At 38.9% G+C, this 7,852-nt stretch overlaps 1 long non-coding RNA gene across 1 annotated transcript; it reads right to left on the minus strand.

The window, feature by feature from the left end:
• Positions 1-630: 630 nt before the first annotated feature.
• On the minus strand, positions 631-4,721 carry LOC128084404 (uncharacterized). The gene is made up of 2 exons (XR_008208520.1): positions 4,652-4,721; positions 631-758 (listed from the first exon to the last, which is right to left on the minus strand). It is a non-coding gene; the product is annotated as an uncharacterized LOC128084404 (long non-coding RNA).
• Positions 4,722-7,852: the final 3,131 nt, after the last annotated feature.

Below are 7,852 nucleotides of genomic sequence, written 5' to 3' on the forward strand. Positions count from 1 at the left end.
AGTCTCTGGGTCGTGAGGAATTATCTGCAGCATGCTGAAATGTCAGACTTTTGCTCATGCAGAAGTGACCTTGCTTGAGTAGAGGGCTTTCAGCATGGATCAAAATGAAATTCATACAGTGATTAGTAACATCAGAAAGACCCTCTGATACAGGCATTCCTGCATAGAAAAGAAATATTGTAGAAGATACGCAGGCATTGTTAATCATATTCAACCCATTAAGCACAAGCATCATACAGAGAAAAATCATTTAGGACTGACAGGTTTTCGTATTGCCACCCTGAGGCTTACCCCACGTTTAGAGTAATTCCAATTGATTTCTGCTGACATTAATGACCCATTAACAGCTAAGAACAGCCTTCCATAGCTTCTACCCTTCCCCACCTCCTGCTCACTAAGCTCTCTGGTTGTTGCTGCTAAAAACCTCACACAGGCAGTATTTCTTCTGACAGTCTTCTATCTGATACCAGGCTTCAAAGTTGAAAAGAAATGTTTTACTCAATGACCAGCAAGAACGGGCAGGGTTGACCATATCCTTGTAATACATGGAATTTCATTGAAATAAACCATTCCGATTAACAAAAACCCTGATTAACAAAGGACCCATGTATATTTTAGGTAGGGATACACTCAATTTTTAGATATGTATTTATTTAATCCAAGTCAGCTTTGCTTCAAACACTTTGGCTGTGTAGATGTAGATGATTCTTCCCTTTCTTTCCATTCTTCCTCCTCACTTAAGTCTGATCATTTTGAGGCTATGGAATGATTAGAATGATGAGTTGATTAGAAGGATAGCTTGCCATGGGATTAGAGATAGTATGATACTCAAGAAACAATAAATACACAGAGCAGAATGTAAGTGACATAGAATAAATAGCAAGAAAATAAGTTAGCGAAAGCTGAAATTAATAGAGAAAAGCAGAGAAAATATAGAAAAAGGAGTAGAAAACACTGCTGTTGTTGCTTTCTGTTGTAATCACATCACTAGAGATACATAAATGGATCCAATTCATAAACTTTAAATCCCCTGCTGGAGGTGAGAAATAGTACAACAGTAAAATATATAATATTTGGGACTGGTCTTTATTGACAGAGCAAACAGCCATGACTTTTAGTAGAGCTTCAGCTGCAAATAAAGAGCATTTCCGCTAGAGAATAATGCTAGAGCTTCAGACTCCACTGAAAACACGTCACAGAAGTTTAAACATCTCTTGACATAAAGTGATCAGTGTAGGCCCTAGCACTATCGGTCTCTCAGCTATTCATATGCAGGCTTTCAAGTGTCTGTTTTATTCCAGCCTTTTTGCTCTCGTGAAGTTGCACAGAAGCTGTTCTAGAAATCAGTGCTAGAAATTCGTGACTATACGTAAACTGAACAAATAGGAAAAATGTTATAAGCCCTCAAGGAAACTGCAGGGCTCTTTATAGCATTTGCTTGATGCTCCAACTACTCCAAGAGGAGCTATTTCTAAGGCTATCGATTAAGTGGTGATGAGTAACTGAGGTAACATCAGAGCTATTCACTTCAGAACAGCTATTCCAGCCCTCATTGAGGCAGGTAGATCCTGAAGTCTGTTAGCCTCACAGCAAAGCTCTCCTGGTCTCAGCTCTGTTTCTGTATCATATTAGGGCTCTCAGGAGCTGTCATTCTTGACAAAGTGACTTCTTGTGAGGATGCAAGACCTTGATATCTCTAGATGCCACTAAAAGCTCCAAAAGGTATCCCAGGCATCACAAGCTCTGTTTCTAAGTGAACATTACCAAGAACTCTGAACTGAGGAGGTTCTTCTTTAACCTACGGATTTCCTAGATGCTGAGATTAATTTGCACTGTTTTGCTAAGAAGGTAACTGTAGCTTAACTTTTTTGGGGAAATAATGAAGTGAAAAATAAAAATCAACAACAATTACACTAATGAACAGTTACATAAAATCCATTCATTAAGAGGCAGGAAATGAAAGGGATTATAAACTTGCAAGAATTTTAAATGTGGGAAAGTCAACACAGCGGATCACTAAATCCATCATTAGCTCGCGAAAAATGCCCTATATGAAACTCAGAATAACACATTTTTCTTCCTAAATCACAGCTACAGATTGACTTGGGGCTGCATAAAATAAGTTCTACTAATATCTTTAATATTCATTTTCTAAGGAATTACAAAAAAAAAATAGGAGTGAAGAAGTTTCCCATCCAGCCACTAATTCCAAGAACCTGCTACTTGCTCTGCATGCATTGACAGAGGTAAAGAGTAGGACCATTAAAAGAAATCAAGTTTTGTCATTGCAGCCACAGACCAATGTACAGTTACATAACATCAGAAGTAGCTGCTTATTAAAAGCACAAGAAACATGGAGGTGAGGCAAAAATTGAAAGTATCTTGGTTTGCAGTTGTCTGCTTTGTTTTTTTATCCTACATCCCTTTTTCATCTTCAGTAGAAAAAGAAGAAAAATCTCAAAAGTAAACTAGATCCAGAACTGGAAGCAAAACAAAGTTATTTGAATTGACGTGAGTTAAAGGCCTGATTCAATTTTGGAAGAACGAAATTAAAAACCTGAATCTATTAAGATGCATTATTTGACTGACAGTCTCTGTCAGGTACTAATTAACCTCAGCAGCATCCAAGCACAATGCAGATAAAGTACTAGCTTACTGCAGCCACAGAAACAAAAATATGAAAGTAGGGAACAGCATCAAATTAAAACCAAGTATATGTTTGCCCACATATTTCTGGTTTTGCAACACAGTCATCAATTAGTGACGGTCAACCTGACTTTCCTGTGATTGCAGATTTACTATTATTTCCTTGGGTTTAAAATCAGTAATTATTAAAAAAAAAAAAAAAAAATCCCCATGTCTTCCAGTCATGATTACTACATTCCTGAAAAGTATCTGAAAGTAGTTAATATGACAGCAGGGTCTTTGTATTGAGATTACATTTCTTACCAGCTTTGAAGCTGGTTCCCACCTGAAGCTCCATGTCCACTTGTGTTAAATCACTAAAAAGCAAATTATCTTGACGTTTTATTTAATAGCCTGGCTTTGCTTTGGCTAAACATGAAACAGTGAACTTCCAGGGTATGAACTTTCCCCAGCAGTGTATGTTTTGGGAACATTGGGCTGCAGAGTGAAAGAGGAGGAGAAAACAACTGAATCAATACCAGACTAATAGTTTCTTAGCAAAGGAATCACTTTCCAAGATTGGGGGGGAAGGAAGGAAAAGTCTTGCCTCAATCTATATTCTGATATTTTTAAACATATAAATTATTCACAGCATAACAAAAGCCTTTTCCACTGAGGCAATAAACTTAAAGATTCCCATCTGCAGGACAGTCACCCTATATTAACCCAGCAATTTGCTACCCTGAGAAATGTAAGTGTAGAAAACACATTTATCTTAATAGAACAACACGCTGCACATGTGATTTTAGTGGAGTCCTGAATGTATTTGCATACCAATTCCCTATAGCTCAGAAAGCATATTAGTGTGTCTCCTCCTATGGACCAAGTGGAAATGAGGCAGAGAAGGCAGAGATAGTGACCCACTGAGTGAGAAACTGTGCTTCAAAGGCATATTGCTGAGACCAGCATCTTGTCTGGGTGAAAAAAAAAGAAAAGGAACATGGGCAATTGTCCAGGTAAAATCTCTACCACGTGAGTACATTGTACCATGAGTTGCTTGAGACTGGGATATGCTGTGTGCCACAAGAGAGGGCTGCCTGTTATTGTTCTTCCTATTCATCCAGTGCTGGCCACCAAAGACAAGTCACTGGACTCAACAGAAACAACCAAAGAAAAGAGGCTCCTGCCTTCTTATGGGAGATACAGAAGAATTTACCCTTGCACACTGTACTTGTATACTTATAACGTTCCTTCCAACCTACATCTTAGGAAGGAATTATTTCCTAAATAATTGGCTACTGAAAGAAGGAATGATGTAGCAGGAAATCTGAGAGAACTGAGAGGGAATTCTCACCAGCACTGGCACCAGTAGAAAGAAAACAAGATTACAGACCAAAAGCTGAGATTTAGAGTTAGAGTACAGGATAAAACTATGGGCAATAAGGCCTCTTTTGCTTGAGTGCTACATGATTCATTTATTGTTGGAATATTTGAGATAGCCTTTAGAAAACTCCTCTTTCTGTGTGTGTGTGTCAGAGTCACAACAAAGAATCATGTTTGATAAGACCTATACTCATTTTAGTAATAGCCAAGTCTTCAGAATGCACTTCAGTTAACAAAATTGAGAATATTTTCATCTTCTGGCTTTTTTAAAAATTTTTTTACTTTTGTCAACAGAACACGCAAGGAGGGGTTTTGAATTTGCAAAACCTATAGAACTCCCCCTGAAAGTGTCGGCTTCCATGAAAGCAATCTAAAAGCTGAAAGCAATTTGCTCCATGCTTTTAGAAGAGATTTTTCAACTGAAAACGTCCTAGGAAATAACTGGAAAAGAACATTTACTTGTGTGCAACAGGAAACCTTCCAAGACAGTCTATTAAAATCAAGATTTTTTTAAAAGGAAAACCTGGAGAAGGAGAGTATAGCAATTGTACAGGTCAATATGATGGGAAAGGCGTTACAACAAAGATCTGATGACAGAAGGTCCGGCACAATAGGTGCTATAAAGGAAGGGCAAATTGCTCACCTGCCTCAGAAGCATCTAGGTTCACAGGGGAAAGCTTCACCAGGGAGGAATCTCCAGAAACAGACTCTTCCCCAGTGGCAGCCAGCCCTTAAACAAGGTCTAAGAGACGCAGAGCTAGGCTCCACCCCTTTCACCCTTCACACAGCTGAACTGCCTTCACCTGAGCTCCCAGGGCTGACCCAGTCCAGGTGATCAATCCGTGGTTCAGGCCATGACCCAAACAGTTCCCACACTTCACTCCTTCACAGCATGAACCAATGATTGAGCCAGCTGGAGGGTGAGCCTTCCCTAATACAGGGATCCAACACACCCTAACACTTATACAATTGCCCATCACGATGCAGGTTGACACAGTATAAAACAATTGATGATTGGTTTGTGGTTGAGGTTCATGTTCTCTTGTGGGCCAGTGCTTGATGGTGCTGCTGGAGGCACGCAGTTGTTTGCTGCAGGTCCATCCTATGTTCCATCAGTCTCAAGAGCATAAAGTAATTCATACTATGTTAATGCCCGTACTAAGAACTTTCCATTAGTAAATGCATGAGAGAGTAATATCTATCATCTGCTTACAGATACATTTTCTTTTCAGTAATATATTCACTTTTCATACAGCTCTACTATCAACCACATTGCTTTTCTTCCATTGTAGAATGACCAGGTTACATGCACCAGATCTTTTTCAGCTTATTCAAGTTCTTTAGAGACCGAGCTTAACACCTCTGCTGCAATGATGTTTGTTCTACTAGCAGTCATTCAGACGTTTCAGTGGCTATGCTGCTGCTATTTTTCTTGATCAGATAGAAGTCCTTCCAACTTCAGGCATAACAGGAATGCAAGAAAAATATTTGTAAGAATCAGAAGTGTCTTAATTTGATATAATAAGATAACATCAACCATGGCTTCTAGTACTGCCCCTTAAATCTAATCAAGCAAGTATTGTGCAGCAATGAGAGAAATAAACTTCAGTGAAGGAGATTTACTGGCAGCTGCAAGCCATATTGGGAAATCATTGATATCAGCTGGGATCAAGAAAAGTTGCTTAGCTTTTTGTTGTTGCATGCTGCTGCTTTTTAGTTGGTTTCTGCTGTGACATTCTGCATTGCTAATATTCCTGTAATAAAGTATGTAGCATCAAAGCTAATCTTTGCTGTAAGCACAGGTACTATTTCAACTTTTCAGAACTGTCATGGAGTAAAAGCTAATTTAATTGCGCTAGTCACTGAAAGTGACTCACCACAAGCAACTAACTTGCAAATCAAGGAATAAACAGGCAAAAGCCAAGCTTTGTGCGTTACAGTTAGAAAACCATTTGCTTAAGTTATTTTAGGAGCATAAGGAAAATATTAAGATAACAAATTTCAAATTTACTTTAGCTATCAAGCCTTTTGGAAAGGGTAGATAAATAGTACTGAGTATGTAGCTTGTCCAAAAGGTTTGCCTACACAATCTATCAGTGTTTTACTTTGCTTATTACGTTAACTGCTAGCATTATTATCTGCTAATACCCAGAAAGCCAAGAGAATTATAGTCCCCCTGTGCTGGGCAATGTCAAGCAAATGTATACTGCAGGAGACAGTCTACGTTTTGGAGACACTGTGCTCTGCATGGGCACCGTGCTGGAGGAGCAAAACAAAGCCCTTCAGTGCTGCTCACAGTCCAAGTGATACAGCTGGGGGCCAGGAAGTGCCCATAGTTGTACAGCTGTGTTCCTGACACGTCCCTTTGGCTCCAGGTAGAGGCTCACCTCAAGTGCTTTAGGTGGTATAAACACAGTTCCTGGCCCTGCCTTGTGGCAGGAGGGGTTGGAACTTGATGGTCCTTGGGGTCCCTTCCAACCCAAGTCATTCTATGTACAGAAAACCATCCAGCACTGTTTTCCTAATTTAGGGCAATCAGCATGCTTTATTTAAATAGATAGAATATACATTTTATGTACGTATTTCTGTCAGCAGTATGGGACATTTTTAATGCTGTTAACTAGTGTTCTTTTCTCCTTTTTTAGGGGAAGAATGTCAGATGCAAGATTTCTGCTGAAAACTACACATACAGCTTTACTCATTGCAAAATATTATTGTTCCAAAAATGTTTTCTTTTTAATAAATACCTTATTTTAAGGAAACTATTTTTTTACAGTGCCAGAAAATGCTCACAGATATGTTGTGTTACATATTACGATGTATCCTATTTTGTTTCCAATGGGATAAAAGCCAGGCTTTTTCACACAAAAGCTTATGCAACCACAGCTTAGCATTCCCAAACCCACAGACTCTATGAATAACATTCAAGCAAAAATCACTAGGTTTCACCTGCTTCCACGTCAAAAGCAAAGAAATAAAATGCAGAGGTATGGCACTTTTACTGCACAGTCACAGACCAATCCTGCTGATCGGTTTCAGCTACAAAATTGGCCAAGATTTGAGAATCTTTTCAGTTATGATCTGCGTGTCAAATCTGAAATGAATGCTAAAACCTGACAGATTTTTTCCAGGTTTTGGACTGATAATATTTACATTGCTGTGGTGGATGTACAGCTTGGATCTTAAAGCTGCTAAAGTTTAAGGAAACAGTGCCTTCTTGCCCTACTCCTGCATTCTCTCTGCATGGAGGCACAGTATTTTGTTTTCTTCCTCTGCATTTATACGGGCACCAGCTGTAAAGTGGGAATCCAAATCCTGATTCAGGCTTCTCCCAAATTTAGAAATTTGGGATCTACAGCCTTATTTTGGGCATATTTGTCCTTCCAAATGCTGTGACACATCAGCTAAGCATTTTCTCAAGCATTTTCTCAATGCCCAGGAGCACACCGCATACTGACAGCTCATCCTGAGAGCAGCTCTCTCTATTTCTTAGCACACAGCTTCTCAGCCCCTCTGTTCTGATGAGGAAAAAAAACCATAATAATGATACCTGCATTCACATACCATTATATTTATTGTACAGGATGTGTTTATTAAAATGTAATTTTAGTACACAGTACACACCTGATGCAATTTGTTACTTGTCACTTCACAGTTAGATTGCAGTTCTCGATTTGAAGGATTTACCAAGCGGAAATAACAGGGTAAGTCTTGTGCTGAACGGAGTGATGTAGTTTATGTGCCTGAAAAATTTAATATTTGTATTTTTTTCACACTGGAAAGCTTTCTTAAGTCTTTATTATTTTGAAGGGACTGTCCTGTCCACTTAATAGAGAACTGTAGA

The sequence above is a fragment of the Tympanuchus pallidicinctus genome, unplaced genomic scaffold (genome assembly GCF_026119805.1).
Source record: "Tympanuchus pallidicinctus isolate F22 unplaced genomic scaffold, pur_lepc_1.0 scaffold26, whole genome shotgun sequence".
Taxonomy (NCBI): Eukaryota; Metazoa; Chordata; class Aves; order Galliformes; family Phasianidae; genus Tympanuchus; species Tympanuchus pallidicinctus.